A 23,194-nucleotide genomic window follows, 5' to 3' on the forward strand; every position below is an offset into this window, starting at 1 on the left:
CAACGGCGAGAGCTACGCACAGATACCAAGAGTGCGCGCTATCGGCTTCTATGTGTGGTAAGTTCCTACGAGCTTCCGTGTGAGTTTTCTTCCAACTCGTGTGTCGGAATAGAGCATGCAGCATATCTATAGAACCACAACGAGTAGAGCTACACATTGGTACCATCGGGGTCAAGTTTCGGTCACCTGTATTTTTTGGCCTGTCTTCATACGCGTTTACCGCACGGAGTGATTATAGGTTGATTTTGCAGTTCAAGTCTTAAGGGTGTTGTTCTTACCTAGTGTATAGACTTCCCCTTGAGTTTGAGATCGATTCAATGATTCTAGATCCTGTTTCGTATAGCATTCGTTCGTAGTACGGATTTCAGTCACTTGCGTATTTTAGAACTTAGATTTGATTTCCTTAGTAGTGATTGTCATTAGAAGGTCGAGTAGGTGATTTGACACCCACCTAGTTGTTTCCATGCGCCTGCGGGTCAAGCTCCGTCCTCGTCTGACAAATTCTGTTGTTGGTTGAGTTCTCGCTATTTAGCTTCCGCTAGCGGCGTAACCGCCTTAACAACCATCCTCCAAAGCAGCCATTTGCCTCTGGGTAAGAAAAGAGTAGTAGGATGAATTGCTTAGGCTCACAAGTCATCCTTAGCAAATAGGAGACGAGCCGCTCAAACTTGGAGGAATCCCAATTCATTCCTTTTACTCCATGTGCAGCATCCAAGATAGCTACACCAATGGTAATTGTATCTTTTGTACATATTATATATTAGATCAAGGGCTTCTAAATCATACCCAACAACATACACTGACCAAGGAAAGGTGCTAGAAGATTGAGGGGTCTCCTTTCTTCCAACAAAGAAATTCACTATGTCTCTTGCACCATTGGGTAGTGGACCTGGATCAGCCTTATGTGCTAATTTTTTTGACAACCAATCACTACAAACACCTCCAAACTTTGATTAAACATCCTCTGTGATATTGTAGTCAATTACTAGTTCCTCCCATGTTTTCCAGACACTGTTGTTGGTTGACATTGATGCATTGAAACGTGTGACCAACTCTTCCTTTAGCACCCTGTCTCGCTTTAACTGCTTTGCCCTTGTTTCCATATCTATAAGATCTTCCTTATCCCACTTATTTCTAAGAAATAATATTTTCCCTTCATTGATTTCATTTTGCAACCTATTAATCTCTCCATCCTTTAGCCCCATCAAGCAACAAAAGGTAGCCGATGATGCTTGTCTTCCCTTCTTTCCAGGTCTTTCTGCTTGAGATAATAACTCACCTTTGGCATATTGTTTCATTAATGAAACCCATCCATCAAATACTTGTTGGAGCTTACTATCATTTAATAGTCCCTTGATGCCCATTTATCCGCAATGTAATCGACAAAACCTTGAAAACATATATAGACAATAACTTTGTAAGAAACATAACAAATGTGCTATTTTGTAAAAGCAAAAAAGATAGTGTGTGATGCTCTACCTGCCAAGGTAGGCGTAGCGTGCTAGACTTGGGAAGTCCTTGTTGAGTTTTTGATGGAGATCCAAATGCCATCCATTGGTCTCTCAACTGCTTGAGTTGCTCAATATAAGGAGCATTCTTCATGACATTATGTGATTCTTTGTTTGTCATGCGAGATAATTCTATATACATCACTGTTGGACATTCCACAAGTATTCGAGCATTCCATGTTGCATATAAATGTTTGGTTGCTATGCAACGTCGTGTTGTGCTTTGGATATGAATTTTTGTTGCATGTATGGAATGTAGACCTGATATAATCCAATAAGAGTATGTACTCAACATGGATTCCTTGACCTCATTCCTCGTAAGTGGTCTTGACTCCCCATTTTCCCTAATGTAAGGCATTAGGTAAGCTGAGATGGCAAGAGCCATAGGATTAGTAACAAAGAGTTTTGTTAATGTCTCCACATAATCCCATGCAAGGGTTCTATATGTATAAAGTGGAGGTGCCTCCTCACATTTACCAACGGGAATGGAAAATTGTGAAGTGGACCCAAATGGAAAGAACTTTTCAAACATGTGAAACCCCATTTCTTCTTGCTTTCCTTGTTGCTTGACCCCGGGGAATCAAACGTCATCTCTACACCCTTGATGTGAAGAGTAACAAGTGGTTTGGGGTTCAAAACTGCAAGACTTGAGGATATAGGAGAGCCATTAACAAGTGTGTTGGCCACACTAACAACAAGTGTATTTTCCATGGAAGATTCTCGACTCTTCAAATTAACAGTGTTCGCATGGGTTTCTTTTCTAGTATTGTCCTCGTGAGGCAATGTATGAAGCTTTTTCCTTTTCTTCAAGCGGCCACCATCTTCTTTTGTTAAAGAGAGGAATTCTTCATTGTGTTGAACATTTTGAAATGCCAAGGCAACATCCCCTATGCAAGAGATATCCTCAGACAAAATCCCACCCCATATTTTTTAAGAGAAGTTGTCTTCAACCCGCATCCGTGTAGCATCAAAGGCCATGGGGTCAAGCTTGTAGCACATATTATTGTCCCTTAACTCATTCACATAGATGCAACCAAGTGGAATAAGCTCACTCACTAAGAGAGAGTGTAACAACATCATTTCAAAAGTTTTGACCATGTGATTAGAAGTGAGGAATGAAGAGGGGAGATAGAAGGATGAGGAAGCCATTGGTAAAACTAGCAAAGCCAAAGAGAAAGTACAAAACTTAAGAGGGGGATGATAGAGTTTTGACCATGTGGACAAAACTTTGGGGGACACAAAGAGAGAGAGAGAGAGAGAGAGAGAGAGAGAGAGAGAGTTTTGACAATGTGGACAAAACCGATGGCAAAGTGACAAATCCATGGGAAATCTAGGGCCAAAGAGAGAGAGGAGGAAGAAGAGTTGACAAAACCGATGGCAAAGTGACAAATCCATGGCCAACAAGTCCCTTTCCTCAAGAAGAGAGAGAGAGAGAGAGAGAGAGAGAGAGAGAGAGAGTGAGTGAGTTACGCAGAGAATGAGAAAGACATGGAAAAAACTCAATGGAAGGAGAGGGAGCAAAGTGTGAGATTTGTCCACATGGATAAAATTTTTGATGTTGAATTTGTTCTTCTATTAAACTACTTGGTGGTATTGGGACAAAGGTGAACTTATCTTACAAATTGTAGACACTAATTTATGCCCCCCCCCCCCCCCCCCCGCCCCCGCCCCCGCCCCTCCCCTCCCGACACAAAACTTTGGGGGACACACACACACACACACACACACACACACACACACACAGAGAGAGAGTTGACAATGTGGACAAAACTGATGGCAAAGTGACAAATCCATGGGAAATCTAGGGCCAAAGAGAGAGAGGAGAGAGAGAAAGGAAGGTAGAGAGGGGGAGAGATAAAAAGAGAGACTGTTAACCATTTGGATAGAACTTAGAAAGAGAGAGAGATTTATACAAGGTCTCTCTCTAGAGACAAGGGAGAGAGGGAGAAAGTGGAAGATAGAATGTTTGAGATGACCAAATTCATTCACATAGGTTTGAGTTAGTGGAAAAAACCACACTCACTAAGAGATAGTGCAAAAACATTCTTACAAAAGTTTTGACCATGTGTCCAAAAGTGAGGGATGAAAGAGACAAAGAATGAGAAGAAGGAGGAGGTCATTGGTAAAATAAAGAAGTGGGTGATAGGGTTTTGACCATGTGGACACAACTTAGGGATGTAGGGAGGTACACACACATAGAGAGAGAGAGAGAGAGAGAGAGAGAGAGAGAGAGTTTTGACCATGTGGACACAACTTAGGGATGTAGGGAGGTACACACACATAGAGAGAGAGAGAGAGAGAGAGAGAGAGAGAGAGTTTTGACCATGTGGACAAAACCGTGGCAGAATGACAAATCAATAAGAAATATAATATTAGAGTGGATGGAGGGCTAGTGGCCACAAAGAGGGACTGATAGAGAGAGAGAGAGAGAGAGAGAGAGAGAGAGAGAGAGAGATTTTTGACCATGTGGACAAAACATGGGGATGGAAAGAGAGATGTTATTAACATTTATACAAGGCCTCTCTCTAAAGACAAAGGGGGAGAGAGAGCTTTGACATTGTGGACAAAGCGGGATAGGGAGAAAGGAAGAGAGAGAAAGGGAGAGAAAGAGTGTTAACAATGTGGCCAAAACTCAAGGATAGAGGGAGAAAGGAAGAGAGAGAGAGAGAGAAATTAGAGGGAGAAAGAGTTTTGACCATGTGGACAAAACTCAAGGATTGAGCTAGAGAAAGAGATAGAGAGTAGACAATAAGATTTTCCCACACGGTAATAACCTTGGACATTTATTATGTTATGATATTATACTACTTTGTGGAAGAGAGAGAGAGAGAGAGAGAGAGAGAGAGAGAGAGAGAGAGTGAGTGAGTTACGCAGAGAACGAGAAAGACATGGAAAAAACTCAATGGAAGGAGAGGGAGCAAAGTGTGAGATTTGTCCACATGGATAAAATTTTTGATGTTGAATTTGTTCTTCTATTAAACTACTTGGTGGTATTGGGACAAAGGTGAACTTATCTTACAAATTGTAGACACTAAATTATGCCCCCCTCTTCCCGGCGCCCCCACCCCTCCCCTCCCCTCCCCTCCCCCCGCGCTTATTTCAATCACAAGTTTTGTTGTTTTGTCATGATGGAAAAAAAACTTGTTCTTTTGTCATGATGGAAAAGTCTGGCTTACAAATGAATGTTTTGCAATCAAATCTTGGACATATTTATTAATTTGAGTAAAACATTCCTAGATCTTGAAATTGGAATACTTCTCTGGGTTCTTTCACCAAAACTCTTCGTTTTTTGCCAAAAGTATAAATAGAATTCTTCAATATGGGAAATAGTCAAATTTATGTGGACAAGATCGCATGATCACTCACACAATGGGATTTGTTTTAAACACATTGTGAAACATTTTCATATGAAATGCTATTTGTAATCATGTATAGCTCAATAAGTACATAGATTCAAAGGATAAAATTTAAAAATAACATTAATTTTTTATATGTTGATTCTATTTTCTTAGCTTTTTCATTTGGATTTCCCCTTTCTCCCCCTCTCTTCAACTGGTTCATTTGGTTTTGCAACCAGCTCAAGGTTAAGCTAAGGCGCACTTTTCTTGAACACGTATAATCAAATCATACATCATACAAAATTTGTCCATAAGGTCAAATTTTGTGTTATGGTTTTCCATAATTTTAATCTTGTTATAGAAGATAAACAATATGAATTTATGCTTTCACATGATCAAAATAAAGAAAAACTATAGATGAAGACAAAGACATTTGTCCCTTCGATGGAGTAAGTTAAACGCCTTCACCTTTTTAGGCTAATATCAACTCATGCACTTAACTCGGACCAAGCAACTACGAATGACGCACGCATCATGCTTTCAAAAAAACATGGAAGGATCCAACATCAATATTGAAGGTAAGTCATCACCTTTCTCTTCATTTGCATTCAAAATTTGTTTATTTACTTTGATTAGTTAAGTTTTACATGATACCTTTGATAGAACGATTGATTTTGCGTGTTGGTCGGAGGGAGATAGCTACTGCACGTGAAAAAATTTAGGAAATCTTAATCAATATTATGTATGGTTGTTTACACAAAACTAACACATACTATGTTTGTTTGTGTGTGTATTTTCAAGCATGAAAGAGAGAGAGAGGGAGAGAAGAGTTCGAAAATATCTCGTGTATGTGGACAAGGCAATAGCTTGTGAAGTGTCTATCAATTTCTCTCTCTCTTTTGCCATTGATCTCCACTAGCAATTGATTAAGGCTCCCAATCTTGTGTCACATATGGTTGAGAGAGAGAGAGAGAGAGAGAGAGGGAGAGTTTGAAATTGACATGATTTATGGTCTTAGCAAAACATCTATGTGGAATTTGAGAGGCCATTATTAGGGGGCATGTTGATGTCATTGTTTTGATTCAACTAATTGGCTTTGTGTGTGTGTGTGTGTTAGCGTGAGAGAATGTGTGTGTGTGTGTGTGTGTGTGTGTGTTTGAGAGAGAGAGAGAGGGGGAGAGTTTGAAATTGACATGATTTATGGTCTCAGCAAAACATGTATGTGAAATTTGTGAGGCCATTAATAGGGGGCATGTTGATGTCATTGTTTTCATTCAACTAATTGGCTTTGTGTGTGTGTTAGCGTGAGAGAATGTGTGTGTGTGTGTGTGTGTGTGTGTGAGAGAGAGAGAGAGAGAGAGGGGGAGAGTTTGAAATTGACATGATTTATGGTCCTAGCAAAACATCTATGTGAAAGTTGAGAGGCCATTAATAGGGGGCATGTTGATGTCATTGTTTTGATTCAACTAATTGGTTTTGTGTGTGTGTTAGCGTGAGAGAATCTATATGTGTGTGTGTGTGTGTGTGTGTGTGTGTGTGTGTGTGTGTGTGTGTGTGAGAGAGAGAGAGAGAGAGAGAGAGAGAGAGAGAGATTGTGCACAAGGCTGAGAGGAGCAACCTGCACATGGCTTGCATGTGTGTGTGTGTGTGTGTGTGAGAGAGAGAGAGAGAGAGAGAGAGAGAGAATCTGCAACCTGCGCAAGGCCTTGGAGGCTTGGAATGCCCTTGAAACTATGTAAATGTTTGCAAAGGGAGATTATTAACGGCGGATCACCTTGTAGAACGATTGATTGATCAACCTGCACAAGAGAGGGGGAGAGAGAGAGAGAGTAGAACCTGCGCAAGGTAGGCAGAGAGAGAGGGGGGGGGGGGGGGGGGGGGGGGGGGGGGGGGGGGGGGGGGGGGGGGGGGGGGGGGGCAAGGCTTGTATGTGCATGTGTGTGTGTGTGTGTGTGTGTGTGTGTGTGTGTGTGTGAGAGAGAGAGAGAGAGAGAGAGAGAGAGAGAGAGAGACAACCTTGGTGGCTTGGGGCAAGGCTTGTATGTGCATGTGTGACACGTGTGTGTGTGTGTGTGTGTGTGAGAGAGAGAGAGAGAGAGACAGAGAGAGAGAGAGACAACCTTGGTGATTTGGCATTAGTGAGAGAGAGAACCTACGCAGGTTTTCCATGGAAGGTCAATCAACCTACAACGTGCATATTATAATTGAACAACTTGCATTCAAAACAGCAGCTTAGTCGTATTCTCCACACCGCTACCTGCACGATCTGAGGAACCTGCTCAAGTGTTATTAAGGCCGAGAGTACTTCCAAGTTCCTTCCTTTTCAAGCTGCGATATTAGCGAGTACTCTTTCCGAGCTGCGAGACAATAGTAGGGCAGCGACAGCTTTTGCAGGGGTAACGGGGTACGTCGCAGTCGTCGAGAAAAATCATTTTTACATATAAAATTCCTTGCCTTGAATTTTCCGAGAGGAAATTTGAGAAGTTAGGTTTCTTTTGTGGGTGTTTACACTATTTTTCTCTATTTTGGAGCGGAATTTGTCCCTTTGTCCTCAACCGGCATTTTGAAATTGAAAATAGCACAATATTAAGCTAAGACACATTTTCCCCGAACATTGGGGTGCGCCACATTGCACAACGTTCGGGAAAACAGCTTTTGCTAAGATAAAATTTAAAAAAACTAAGTTAATTTTACAAGTTTTTACACTATTTTTCTCTATTTCGACACTAGTTTTCTTTTATTTCGGGGTAGAATTTCTCCCTTTGTGCTTGCCCTCAACCGGCATTTTTAAAATAGAAATGGCACGATATTAAGTTGAGACACATTTTCCCGAACAATACTTATACCCCAGCGCGGTCGGTTTTTACTAGTTTTTAGGGGTTTCACCAGTTTTTACACTAAAATCCTCCACATTTAGTCGGCTTCAAGGCTTTAAGACTTCCTGTAGTGTTCAAGAAAAATCATTTTTTCAACTTATACAAAATTCCTTTCCTTGAATTTGCTAAGATGAAATTTTAGAAAATTACATTATTTTTTGGGTTTTTGTACTATCTTTCTCTATTTTAGGACATAATTCCTCCTTTTCCCCTTGCTCTCAATTGGCATTTTTGAAATTGGAAATGGCACAATATTAAGCTGAGACACATTTTTCCACATCACTATTTTCTTGTGACAATTTGGATCCATATTTTGACGTGAGCCTTGGAAAGATGCTAGAGAGAGAGAGAGAGAGAGAGAGAGAGAGAGAGAGAGAGAGAGAGCCCACTATAGAGAGAGAGGGAATTTTAAATTTGATTTTTAAAAAAATGTTCCATGTTTCATTGAAAGTGAAAAGACCCATACTCCCCCCCCCCCCCCCCCCCCCCCGTTTGGATTGCAAAGTCATAAATTCCCAAGAAATGTCTAGTCCTCATTAATCACACGCACACACACACACACACCACTTTATACAATGGTTGTCCTATTACTAGATACGGGGTTGTTGCAACTTGAGTCCACCTTTCAACATAGGGCTAGGTCGCGTGCACAATGCTCTCCTACCTTCCTCATGATAAAAAATTGGATCTGTCTCACTGACCTAATGATCATCAAGTGCAATAATTGCATTGATTTGATGTTCCCAAGCAGTTTTATGCTACAAAATGGGAGGCTTTTGGCGTGCAGCACAAACAAGAAGTTTTTTGTGCTAAAATTTTTGCAAGAAAACAAAAGCACATACTAGTTCATGTTGATGTAGACATTTAAAGAGACAGTGTTGGGCGCAAGGTGACCGGTTAGGAACATACATACATACATACGTATACATATATATGTGTGTGTGTGTGTGTGTGTGTGTGTGTATGTATATGTATATGTATATATGTATATATGTGTGTGTGTGTGTGTGTATATATATATATATATATATATATATATATATATATATATATATATATATATATATATATATATATATATATATATATATATATATATATATATATATCAGGTCCATATATTAGGTGTGTTTTCACCTTGATACGTATATACACACACACACACACACACATATATCTAATTATGTATATATGTGAATACATATATACATAATTAAGTGGCGTTTGGTAGATTGAAGAATTGCAAACCCATAGCCTTGACATTCCTTGAATGTGTCTAATAACCCTTGGTGTAGGCCTAAAGTTTCTGTCACGTGGTCAACTCATGAGTCTACTCTGAAGATATACATTAAGTGATATTAGCCAACTAAACATAAGGTATATAAAAGTGGGATCCGGTCCATTGAATGACTAGGAACCCATACCCTTGACATGGCCCTTTAACATGTCTAATACGCTTTGGCATGGACCTGAAGTTTTTTCCACGTGGTCAAATCTTGAGGCTACTATGAGGGTACATATTAGATGAGTAATAGCATGTAATATAAGTAAAGGGTGGTACATTCCATGATTGCAAACCCATAGCTTTCACATGGTCCTTTAATATTTCTAATAATCCTCAACATGAGTTTTAAGTTTGTGCTACATGGTCAAATCTTGAGACTACTCTTGCATTGAATGTTTTTTTTAGGTGTCTTTACAAAAGTCATTCAAAGTGGAGACCTTGTAGACCTCCTCATTGGAGACAAGGCCGTTGCAAATGGGAGTGTATTTTCAACTGAACCTAGTGTTTTGTGCCAAGGTGAATTACTTGGAGATGGTAACTTGTTAGTATCTATTGATAATTGCCATGACCCTTTTGCTTGCTTGCCCTTTCCAACAATTCATGCATTGACAGTCGGTGAAATGGTTGGTGGGTTTGCAAAATGGGAGAGAAAAAATTTCAAGCTTATAGGGGAATGTGGCATGGTTAGTATGCCATATGATGAAGTGGATGTGGCCCTTGAAGGACCACGTCCATATGTTGCCCTTGAAGGACAACATATGGAGAAAGTCGACTACAGAGATCAATTTCGAGAGAGGTGGAAAGAGCGTGTTGTCTTGCTTTGGTCAGAGGGGACGAAATAGTGCACTATAACAGGGGCTATACTTCTATCTTTTCCATATGAAGTGATTGACTATGAGCTTTTAGGAGAAGAAGATCTTGGTGTGGTGGTAAATAAAGCTTACAATGAAGGAACAAGGACGAGTGCAAGTGATAGCTTAGATTGCATTACTTTAGTATGATGGCCTATTAAGAGGCTTACCTTCCAAGACAGATCACCATTGCTTCCCAAACCATTGGGCAAATAATTTGTGGATGAAGATACATGCAAGGAGGTGGACAATGTGGATTATGCGGCTACAAATTTTTTTGCAGGGACAAGGTCACTTTTTGTACACAAGCGAACTTATTGTATGGCTAATGGAAAGCCTATAGGATTCTTGCTCTTAAAGCTTCAGAGGCTAGGACGTCTATGGGAGTTGTCTCAATAATTGCAACCATTGATTGTTGTCAAAATAAATGTTGCCAAATATCAAATAGAGAAGCGTTGCTTAACTTGCGAAAATATTTTTGGGGTTTGCAATTGGAGGAACGTACAAATTATGTGTATGACACACTTGATTTCTCTTGTCGAGTTGATGGTGTTGGCACAAGGAAGTACATCTTTGTGCTCGGTAGGAAGGTTAGTTGTGGAAAAGCATGGTATGAGATGCATGGTATGCCAAGAACGTCTTTTTATATGTACATAGCTCGATTTGAGCAAGGTGTGAGGAGGGCAACGCATGGAAACAAAGGGACAATAAGAGCGGATCGAGATCACACAGAGATGGGAAGAGCAATTCTTAGAGACTTTGTTGAGAAGAATGCATAGAAAATGCCACATAAAAGCCGCACAATGCATGATGGAACACGTGAAACACTTTTAGTCAACCATGACATCTACAAACAAATAGACATATGGACAAAAGTGATAAGACCTTGGAACAAGTTGGAAGTAAGAAAGTGTCAATATCTTCATTTAATCGGATATGGAACATAGAGTTCAAGCATGTTAGTCTTGCAACAACAAGCGTGTTCTCCAAATGTACTATTTGCTCACAAATAAAGGAAAAAATGGCATCAACAAAGTGTCTACAAGAGTGTAATGCGCTTTTAAGGAAGCGTCGAGTTCACATGCTACAACAACAAAGCTGTAGAAATTTTTACTACGGTTGGTGCTTGGCATCTCAGTTGGAACCGCAAACAAACTTGTGCATCATACATGACAAGATGGACTAAGCAAAGACTGCAATTCCAAGGCTAAGGTCAAATTCAAAGCAAACAGATAGGTCTCCTCAGCTTCCAGTCTCTTTGACTAGCATGATTACACATGGACATGGGTAGGGAAGATATGGTCACTTTGCAAATTGATTTTGGCCACATGACCCAAACTTCACAATTGGCTCTCTATCTCTATGCTTAAGAAATCTAGAGAGATTGGATAGTCATGAAAAGGGTGACCTTGAGCTAGATGGAATGCCAAGGTCTTCTTCTATAGTGCTTCAATCTCTAAATTCCATGAAAGCACTAGATCATCATCAAGGGATCACACAAGGATCAAGATGTGAAAATGAAGATGTAAGGCATGGTTTATTTCTATGGCTTCAAAAAGTTTCCCGATAGCTTACTATTGCAATTGGATAATTGTGGGTCAGAAAACGAAAATCACTATCTATTTGCATTTTTGTCATTTCTAGTTACACAAGGGACATTCAAGATGATCTAGTTGGGTTTTTTAATGGTGGGTCATACACACCAAGACATTGATGCAATGTTTAGTAAGTTTTTAGAGAAGCTAAGTACAAGCATGACTTTTACATTTCCGCATCTCATGGAACATTTCCAATCATATGAGAGCACAAATCCTACTCCATTTCTTTTAACACATGTACCAGATTTTAAAAGCTATATTGAGGACCACTTGTGTCATTCAAAGGAAGCTCTTGCGGGGCACTCAAAACCTCTTCAATTTAGGTTCTATATGCAGGGTGAGTTGCCTGTCATGCAATCCAAGATGCATCCAAAGTCAATGGATTGGTTGCCAAGAGAAGGTGACATTGAACTGTGGAAAAAAGGGAATGATGGGAAGCCTAGACTTCCAAAGGGTGTGCCAATGCTACTACCAATGTTTGATTATGTAAAAGAGCACCAAGAGGTAGTAGGGGGGATTAAAGACTACATAAAATATTGGGAAAAGTGGTACTCAGATAAACAAGTACAATAGACTTTGGGTACAAAATGTTTATAGCCCTAGTAGTTGATTATTGGAAAGATATGGTCCATGCTTTGCAAACGCCGCACATTCATCATGTAACCAAATTTGCAGACTTTTGGCCAAGAACACAAGATTAAACAATATGTGTTGAAGGAAACAAGGAAGATGAATTTTGGGGAATAGAAGACTTGGATGACCATTATTGCGGTCCTGCATCAAAATGGCCGAAGGATGCATTTGACCCAATGATGTAAAATAGGGAGACTTTGTGCTTGTTTGACCTTCAAAATCAATTTATCCAATATGGCTTGGAGTTGCACAAAGTGACATAGACATGGAAAAGTGTTCAAATAGCTTCAAAAAAATTATTATACAATATTGGGCCCCAGTTGTTCTTGTCGAAATGCAGCGAATGTGGATGTTTACTCAAATTGTTGGGAGAAATACTGGATGTGTAATATGAAGGATCCGAAACGATGGGAAGCGATAGAAAGTATTGTCTTCTCTTGGATGCCAAGCAGGGGCATTCCCAAAAAAGGTCAAAATTTCTACAAAGATTGTGACAAGGGCCAAAGAAAGTCTTAAAGATTCTTTTGAGTAAAGGACAAGGCATGGGATTCCAATAAACCAAATTAAGGTGTTTTTGAACACCACCTAAGTGACATTTTTATCAGCTCCCTTATACCAACAATTCTTACAATCATTTCTTTAACTAATATGAACCATTCAATAGCTTGCAGCCAAAGGTATTTTTCAATAATCTTAGTGCAGTTTATGTACTAATCTCAATTCCAAAATAACAAAATTCTCAGACAAACTTACGGGATGTGTATTGATTTCAAATTCCCAAATGTTTCAAAAGTCCCATACTCTCTAATAAGATGTTAAAAGAGAATTAGTCTTGTAAGACAAAAACATTGGTCATTTAAAAGAAACATGTACATTTTCTTACTCTAATGTGGCATTGTAAGCATTGACAAGGTTCATACTATCCTTAAGCTTTATCCCTTGCATATATTCAAAAGGATAATTTTTTAGCTTAATAAGATACCGTCGGATAATCTTACTATGTCGTAGTACCTTGTCTTCATGCCGAAGGATAGCTTCGGGTTGTAGCACCTCTTCTTGATCTTCGATTTTGGGAGGGTCTTCAATAATTGATTCACCTGGTGGATCTCCTTTGTAGGGCTTAAGTAGGCTCACATGAGAAGCATTGTGTATGAGCCAATGGTTGGGAATCTTGAGTTGATAAACCATCTCATTGATTGGCTTCCAAATTTGAAAAGGACCATAGTATCTTTTTGCTAGTTTAGCATAATACTTTTGATGGCCCGTATGATTTTTTCCCGTTGTTTGTCTCAATGGAGCCTTGGGAAACTTAAGTAAGACCCAATCATTTTCTTTGAACATTAAGACCCTTCTGTGCTTGTCAACAGTAGCTTTTTGTCTGTTGAGAGATGGATATAGCCTCCTTAATCTTTTGAAAATATTTTTGTAGGTCATGGCTATACTCATCAGCAGCGAAGATCTTCCCATGTACTTTATGTAGCAAGGGACTTTTAGATCTTCCCTCAATGATTTCAAAAGATGCTTTTCTCTTGGAGGTATGTATATTATTATTGTAGCATACTCTACAAGAGGTAAGTACTTTTCCCATTGTGAGCATTGATCTACTTCTGTAACATAAATCTTTAGTAGATCGAGTATCTATCTCACTTTGGCCATCCGTTTGTGGGTGATAGGCCGAAGAGAAATTCAATCTTGTACATATATTTTCAAAGAGACCTTTCTAGAAATTACTAGTCATTCTAGGATCTGTATCTGACACGATGGATGTTGGCAATCCATGGTGTTTGAAAATCTCATTTTTGTCCACATGGTCAAAACATTAGTGAGGTTCTCTCCTAGTGCTCTCTCTCTCTCTCTCTCTCTCTCTCTCTCTCTCTCTCTCTCTCTCTTGTCCACATGGTCAAAACTTTAGTGGGGATGCTTCTTGACACTCTCCCTAAGTGTGTGAGCTTGATCTCTCTCTCTCTCTCTCTCTCTCTCTCTCTCTCTCTCTCTCTCTCTCTCTCTCTCTCGTGTGTCCCTTAAGTTTATCTACTATATCATACTAAAAATTGGTTTGCAATACATCTTAATGGGTCTGTTCCTAGAAAAGCGTTGTCAGGAGTTTTTTGGAGCAAAGGATTGCGCATATGTACATACACATGCATGGTGCATCAAATAAAGGATTGCCCATTTTCCAGAGCCAGGTGGTTATGTGGGGCCCACATGTGTACAGGTAGGACAGCATGTACATATTGCATCGATTTTCACTATTACCAGTACCACTGTGTTTTTTCTATAATAATGAGGAGTTGGTAGCGCGTAAAACTTCTCGAGGAAGCTATCCGCGGGCCGACGACGTGAGGTCAGCAGGTGCGTCAGATGGCATCTAGTGGCGTCAGGAGGGCGAACGAGGTCAATATTTGCATGCGGATGAGGACGGACACAACGTGGGTGTTTTCTGGTGAGAGTTATGCAAAAAGGTCATCATGAGGACCTCTTTTTGGGGCCACTTCACGTGGTTGCGAGATGCATTATTAGAAAAAGCTGAGTGCCAGGTGTGCGAATGATGCAAAAAGGTGACAACTATGCACTGCGAGGTCAGTTTTTGGCCTGTTCGGGGTCTGTTTGAGGTCATCTAAAAGGCCAAGGGTGCCCAACTAATAAAGCTAAGTGTGGGAACTGAAAAAACAGAGAGAAGACCAGAAAAAACGTGGAGAAGAGAGGAGGAACAGCCGCAGGTGTGTTTTTTGGGTTTTTGGAGCCTGTTTTGGCCGTGAACTGCTCATCCGAGGTCGGATTTGAGCACTTTGACATTGTAGACTGGGGTTTTGGGCCGTTCCGGACGCGATGGCGCTGTCCATTTTGCCAAATTCCTCCCTCTTTTTCTGCTGTTTTTCTGTGTAATCTTCTCCGGTGAGTGAAGCTTCTTCTCCAATTTGTGAGTGTATCTGGTATCTTTTACCCATATTGTGTGAGCTGTTTGCCCCATTGGTGTTGGCCCAAGCTCATTTGTATCTAAACATCAGAAGTTCTCCTCTTTTGAGCTGAGTTTGTGTGTGTGTGTGTGTGTGTGTCTCTGTGTGGAGTGGGCAAGTGGATAGTCTCTCTCCTCTCACTCCAGAGGTGTGTTCCCTGTCTCGGCCAGGTGTGTTGTCTAAGCCGAGTGGTGCCCCATAGTGTGTGTGTGTATCTTCCCAAGAGTGTGTGTCGGGTCGTTATAGAGGCGCTGTGTGTGTTTTCATCCCGCTCACATTCTTTTGGTGCCCCCACTGAGGATCTTCTTCGAGTACCTTCTGCTTCGAGCTTCAAGCTTCGAGATTCGGGATTACAGGTTGCAGGTTGCAGATTACAGGTTACATGTTACAGGTTACAGACACAGGTACAGGTACATGTGATTCACACAGGTACAGGTAGCTGGAGTACAGTGATATACTAGCAGTGATGTCACTTGCAGTTGTTGTGGGTATGCATCACTTGGCGCCTATTTGAGCGCATTGTCTGCTGGATTGTACGTTACTTGTGGAAACTGCCATTGTACGCATTTGTGGAGCCATACTTGGTTGTATTGGCAGTCCCAGCCATTTCTGAGACTTGGTCTGGAAGATAGTCATTTCTGAGACTTGACTATATGCGATTTGCATTAGCCTTCGTGTGAGGGTCGATAGCGTGAGGTTTTTATTGAGCTGGGGGATTCTCAAATGTGGAGATCCTTTCGGTGATACAGGTAGCTGGAGCACCCTTTTTGTGACCTCGCCATAGGCTATGTACTAGTGAGTCCTACTTGATGCTCGGGGTCTATTGTTGGCAGTTTATGCATACATAGACAGTCTATATTTTGGGTTCTCACTGCTCTAATTCTGGGGAAACTCTGCCAAAATTTTTCCAAGTTATGATGGCTGGTTTTTTGGTCTTTTGAGCCATTTATGCTGTTATGCTGCTGAAATTCTGACAAAATCAGAGGATAAGTCAGGTTTGCTTTCTTGGGAGCTTCATGGTTGGCTTTAATGGATGATCAAAATGTCCCTCAATTCACTCCTTTTCATTTAACTCAGAGAATCAAGATTAATGTTCATGTGTCCAGGAAGATTTTTTTCCAGCAGCGCCTAGTCTTTATGTTCGGGCCAAGAAGATTAAGAGAGATCCCGGAATGTCCTTTGCCTATTGTAATTCCAATGATCAACTATGAAAACTCATTTGATGTGCATGTGTTTGTCCTTATCTAAAGTTGAGCTCCATTGAAGTTTCTGGGGATTGGGTAGTGAAAAGTTTTGGGTTCTTGCACGTGTGTTCGAAGAGGTTCTTAAAGCATTAAACTTGGGTAGCCATGGCTTTCTCTTATCCAGAATTTTATGGAAGAAGTGGTGAAGATGCGGAAGACTTTCTGGAGCAAGTCGAGGTAGCATGCATAAGCAACAATATGTGTGATGAGGACAAGATTTTGAGGCTATTTGGATTGCTTTTGAAAGATGAGGCCCGTGTTTGGTTCATGGATTTGGAAGCTAAAGAAGCAGTGGCTTCTTCTTATGGTTTGAGTCTTGACAAGTTTATAGAAGCTTTTTTAGAGCGTTTCCAGGTTGTTGAAGATGCAAATGCAGTATGGAATGAGCTCAATGCTCTTAAGCAAGGTTCTTGTCAAGGTGTTGATGCCTATGTACAAGTTTTTACAGATTTATGGACTCGTTGGTGTGTTGCTCTTAAGGATGAGACCCCCCCTTGTTCATTGAAGAAAAGTTTTTTTGTTGATGGTTTGTCACCTTGGTTGCGGTTCGAGGTTGAGTTGAAGAGGCCCGAGTCTTTTGAAGATGCGGTATGCATTGCAAAGCACAAGGAATGGAAGTTTAAGCGTCTTGAGGAACATGGTATTAGTACAGGTATGCATGTGCAAGATGGATTTGACATGGAAGATGAAGTTAAGCCTAAGCAGGTGAAAAGTAGCCTATCCTATGATGTTTCTCGTTTCTTCCCAAGGTCTATTGTGAAGCGTAAAGAGGTCTTGCAGGTTGACAGGCTTCTGGAAGAGCCTAAAGAGGTGAGTAATGCTTTGGATACAGGATTGAAAAGTCTTGAAAAGGATGCATTGGCTACTTGTGTACCTTGTGATTCTGGGTGTGAGTGTGAGGTTGAGGTTATTGATGATGAGCACGTATCTTTGGATACTAGTTCCTTGGAAATTAGGGAAGAGGGCAAGGTTGAGAGCCATTTTGTGGATTTGTTGGATGTGGAGCCTGTTTTGAAGCCATATTTTGATGTATGTGAAGTGATTGAACCAATTTGTGAGCATGATTGTGGTTTAGAGCAGGGATCTGTATTCTTGGAGATTGATGAACCCATGCTAGAAGCTATGGATAGTGGTGATAGCCATGATTATGATGTGGATGAAGTTATGTGTGATGATGAGTATGCTTATGATGATGAGAAGGGGTTTGGCATATATGAGTCCAATCTCAGCTATGTGGATGTCTATGCTAGGGATATGTGTGTTGCGGGGATACTTTTGTGCTTTGGATATCAACAAGTTTACCTTCACACAATGCTTTTAGCTACTTGGGTGCATGATTTGCAGGTTGTTGCTATGGCTGGTAAAGCCAAGATGCCAGGTGATGAGTCACTTGAGTTGTCTCTATCGGTTGGGTTGAATGTGGCATGCAATATTTATGCTTTTGGAACTCCAGACAAGGCGGATGTGTTAGTTGGATATGCCTATGGTGCATTTTGGTTGATTGTTGACAAATGTAGGTGTGGTGTTATGATGCTTCTTGTGAATCAGGCAATATGCCTTTGGCCTTTTGATCCAGGTGGAATGAGCATCTACTAGTGCTGCTGCTGAGCATGAATGCTCTAGCAGGCTAGGGGGTGGGCAAATTATGTCAGGAGTTTTTTGGAGCAAAGGATTGCGCATATGTACATACACATGCATGGTGCATCAAATAAAGGATTGCCCATTTTCCAGAGCCAGGTGGTTATGTGGGGCCCACATGTGTACAGGTAGGACAGCATGTACATATTGCATCGATTTTCACTATTACCAGTACCACTGTGTTTTTTCTATAATAATGAGGAGTTGGTAGCGCGTAAAACTTCTCGAGGAAGCTATCCGCGGGCCGACGACGTGAGGTCAGCAGGTGCGTCAGATGGCATCTAGTGGCGTCAGGAGGGCGAACGAGGTCAATATTTGCATGCGGATGAGGACGGACACAACGTGGGTGTTTTCTGGTGAGAGTTATGCAAAAAGGTCATCATGAGGACCTCTTTTTGGGGCCACTTCACGTGGTTGCGAGATGCATTATTAGAAAAAGCTGAGTGCCAGGTGTGTGAATGATGCAAAAAGGTGACAACTATGCACTGCGAGGTCAGTTTTTGGCCTGTTCGGGGTCTGTTTGAGGTCATCTAAAAGGCCAAGGGTGCCCAACTAATAAAGCTAAGTGTGGGAACTGAAAAAACAGAGAGAAGACCAGAAAAAACGTGGAGAAGAGAGGAGGAACAGCCGCAGGTGTGTTTTTTGGGTTTTTGGAGCCTGTTTTGGCCGTAAACTGCTCATCCGAGGTCGGATTTGAGCACTTTGACATTGTAGACTGGGGTTTTGGGCCGTTCCGGACGCGATGGCGCTGTCCATTTTGCCAAATTCCTCCCTCTTTTTCTGCTGTTTTTCTGTGTAATCTTCTCCGGTGAGTGAAGCTTCTTCTCCAATTTGTGAGTGTATCTGGTATCTTTTACCCATATTGTGTGAGCTGTTTGCCCCATTGGTGTTGGCCCAAGCTCATTTGTATCTAAACATCAGAAGTTCTCCTCTTTTGAGCTGAGTTTGTGTGTGTGTGTGTGTGTGTCTCTGTGTGGAGTGGGCAAGTGGATAGTCTCTCTCCTCTCACTCCAGAGGTGTGTTCCCTGTCTCGGCCAGGTGTGTTGTCTAAGCCGAGTGGTGCCCCATAGTGTGTGTGTGTATCTTCCCAAGAGTGTGTGTCAGGTCGTTATAGAGGCGCTGTGTGTGTTTTCATCCCGCTCACAGCGTCTTAAGGTAGTGGCTCCAATTTGTTGTTAATCATAATCACATGGCAGCAAAAGCCAAAATGGTAACTATTGCCTATGGATTAACTTTTGTTTTTTTCACACCACTCAAAATAGAGAGTTTGCTAGGATTCAATGGCTTAAGTTATATTTGTGCAAGTGCTTTATCCATTTACTTAAGAACCCACAAGCTGAAGAAGTGAAATTGAATGATCTTGTCAAAAGCGTTCAGATGAATTTCTAACTATATTTTTCAAATATCAAAATTTGTAAGGTAGTAAAAAAAACTTAACCACATGCTCAAAGGAGAATGCAATGAAAATTAGATATATAAGCCATTTGATTAGTCATCTTAGGTATATGAGACATTACTTACCTCTTGTAGTCATGGTGACATGTTAGTTTTGACCTTATGGTCAAATTCGTTTACCTCTTGTAGTCATGGTGACATGTTAGTTTTGACCTTATGGTCAAATTCGTTTACTATGTTCAATTGCAACTATTGTCATCTCCTTCTCACAATCATCAACTTATGTGTTTACCAATTGAAAAACTCACTCATAGGTTTTGAATATGTGGAAGAACACACTCACCTAGGTTTTGACCATGTGGAGAGAGTAGTCGCACTTCAAAAAGAGAGTAGTTGACCATGTGGAGAGAGTAGCTATTGCACTTCAAAAAGAAGATACACTCACTCATAGGTTTTGAACATGTGGAAGAACACACACACATGGGTTTTGACCATGCGGAGAGAGTAGCTATAGTTCAAAAAGAGTGGTCAAAAAACAAAAGAGAATGCTTGAAAATGTTTTTACCACGTGTTGAAAAGCTAAGCAAGTGCATTTTTAAATGCTCAAACCTCAAAAGAGAAACTTTCCTCCAATCAATACATGTGCTTGTAATGACCACATGGTCAAAAACTAAGTGAGATGGTTTTGTCCACATGTTCAAAACCTAAGTGAGTGTGTTTTCAAGTGTTCAAAACCCAAATGAGCAAGTTTGCTCCACATTCTCATAACCTACGTATTTGGTATTTAACCAAGGACTTTTTGACACAAATTTCATCTTCAAAGATGAAAGGGATTTATTTTTCAAATAGGTGTTATACCTTCCTTTGTGTATGAGGTGTGAGTTGTCAACAATCAAGCATGCTATAGACATCAGCAAGGTGCATTTGTATAAGTCTACCTTGTTGAAGAATCCTTGGCTAGACATTCTTGACATAGTACAAAATGACTTCTTGGCCATGATAGTAGATCTGACTATATGTACAAATTATCCTTGGGATATGAAAAATACATCCTCTTGAGCAAACTTAACATCTAGTAACATATCTATCTTATTGCATCGAATTTTTAATGACCCAAAGTTTAAAATATAACTGTTAAGTATAGAAGAGAGCTATCACCCCTCAAACTATTGTTTAAATGTGCATTGTTTATTTGGTTGCAAGGAGAAATTGTAGATGGTACTTTTTGTCAAGCATAAGCCTCCAAGAAAGATATGATTATGGAATTTTGACTAAGCAATGTCTTTTTGGGTTTTGGCAGATATAGCACATTGTATCATGACAACTTCATCATAATCTGAAACTTCATCAAAGCTATGTGTTATCTTGGATCTTAATGGCCTACTGCCACGACATTGTTTTGCAAAATCCCAAAAGTTCCAAAGTCTCCAAGTTGGAAAAAATTGGGTAGTTCTTCGTCCAGGGTGTATGGAGTTTCTTAATGCCTTGTTTGATGGATTTCATGTTGAAATTTGGCCAGTAGCTTTGCTCCACAACGTGTTGGCAATAATAAGGTGTTTAGAGACTCATGCAATGAAGCATTTTCCTTTCTTCATGATATGGAGTCAAGAAAATTACCACAAGCATTCAAAGACCATCATATATTGACCCAATAAGATGGGGGTGAAAGCAATGTTTAAACCTCTTGAGTATATTTGGAATCAATTTGGAGATGTTTGCAAACGTACAAGGAAAATTCTACTTGATGATAGCCCTGGGGTGTCCAAATCTAGTCGAGGATTGTATATTTCCCACCTCCTTTGATTTCAATGTTGCCGATTCAATTTTGATTGAAGAAGTTTTGCCATACTTGGTGCAATTAAGCCAATCAAGTGATGCATGTGGGGTTGTCAAATGTTATCGCTATGGTCAAGAGCCTATTCAATTTGGACATGCATTGTATGAGAAATTTAAGAGTGTTATTGATGGATGGACGAAACCTAGCGATAGTGACGTCTCATCTTCTCAATCAGTTCAATCCAAACGTCTTGGTAGCAAGCATGGAAGATTTTTTCAACCCTCTATCACCTATTGCTTTAAAGGGCCTTCTCTATCACAAGGATTGGCTTCATCAATCACGACCACAACAAAGCATGCTCTTTTTCCATCAAATGGTTCTCAAAGATCGAAGCTACATAAACTTCCTTTGACCTCAACTTTAAAGGACATGGAAGTTATAATAGCTCAAGAGTTGGGCATAACAAGAGTTACATAAATGGAGGATCTGCTAACATTTCATAGATAGATTCTCGATAGCTTACAAAAAATGTATTCCCACCAAGGATGATATCAAAGCCCCATGATGTAAATTCCACTCTGATAGAGTGAACAATGCTAAGTTGTAAAAACTAGAAACTTCACACAATAGTTTTTCATCAAGATGCACCTTTGACAACACATTTTTAATTACTTTGTATTTTGTACTTGTGTTATTTCAAGTAGATATACTTGTACATTAGCTTATTTTGTGTATGATTGTTTGGTGTTTCTTAACACCACCTTCTAAACGAGAAAATTATCTACTCTTATGCCCAAGAAAAAGCTTTACTTAAGAACTTATCACACTTGGTTGCATCCTTTTGGATTTACTTGTAATGGTCATAAGTGACATAGATAATGTGTCATCATGCTTCATGCCAAACACAATTTTCATACATATTGTGGTCACCCATGTAGGATTTATTAGAGAGTTAATCTCTATGTGTATTACTCAATTTACTCGTTAAGCATTTTTAAGATCTATGTACACAAACACATTGTCACACATTGCTTGTTGTATAGTATTTCCATCATTTGTTCTTGTATCTTGTCTCTTTAATGAACTAAGTAAACAAGCATATTGTACCTTCCTTTTTGCTTTAGACATTTCACAATCTTGCTGATATAGTTTGAGATTGATGATTATTTTGGGACAATATGAAAGGACTATAGTAAACAATACGCATGTATTAAGAATTATAGAAAGACATGACATTGCTTGGGCTTGATCAAATAGTTTGGCGCAAATTTTTTCTCAGAATTTCAAACCTACTCAACAATGGATCTCATGGGGTTGAAGTGATTACTCAAAAAGTAATGCATTTTCGGTGCATTTTCAAGTTTCCATAATAATTTACCATAGTTTGATCTAACGATCTATGCTCTTTCTAAAAGTTTTCTCTATACATTTATCCACATTTATGATAATAAGTTTATGACACGATTCAAAGATACAACAAGTAGTATCTCATTGACAATTTTTATGGTTGGAAAGAAAATATTGATGATTGAAACACATAGCAAAGATACAACAAGTAGTATCTCATTGACAATTTTTATGGTTACTTTGTTAGTGTAGCAGCCTCTTGTGAATTCTCGAGCTCTCAAGCCTCGACGTGGCAGCAATTTGCTAATAGCTCCTCTGTTATTTTTACAACTCCTCTCACTTTCTTAATCCCCAATTGAACGAAGTAAAAAAAAAATAGAGCGCTGCCTGCGGTCTACCTCTGTAGCTCATCGCAAACACTACCCAAGCCTCCCTCAATACTCCTTCACACATATTGCACATGAGTCATGAAAGCCTTCCCCTAGGTGAGAGAAAGCACAAAGGAGCTCCCTCTATAGAACAGGGCCAACCCTTGTTTGGGCACACCATAGTTGGCATATATTTCGGCCAAGACAGCTATGTTGGCATCTCAATGATAACTATGTTGGCGACATCATTTCCTCATACACAAATTCATTGAATGTATCAAGGATGGTGCTCAATTCTGGTAGAGATATTGCAACAGGGGTTGAATATACCCTTTTACAAGACATTGACATGGATAAAAGTATGTATTCTCCATATGCA

General features: G+C 40.1%; 1 pseudogene; it reads right to left on the reverse strand.

Annotated features, from left to right (window-relative positions):
• Nucleotides 1–953: 953 nt before the first annotated feature.
• On the reverse strand, nt 954–10,048 carry LOC147449189 (uncharacterized; annotated as a pseudogene).
• Between the last annotated feature and the right edge of the window lie 13,146 nt (nt 10,049–23,194).

The sequence above is a fragment of the Adiantum capillus-veneris genome, chromosome 10 (assembly GCF_014529385.1).
Source record: "Adiantum capillus-veneris isolate H3 chromosome 10, ASM1452938v2, whole genome shotgun sequence".
In the NCBI taxonomy this organism is placed as follows: Eukaryota; Viridiplantae; Streptophyta; class Polypodiopsida; order Polypodiales; family Pteridaceae; genus Adiantum; species Adiantum capillus-veneris.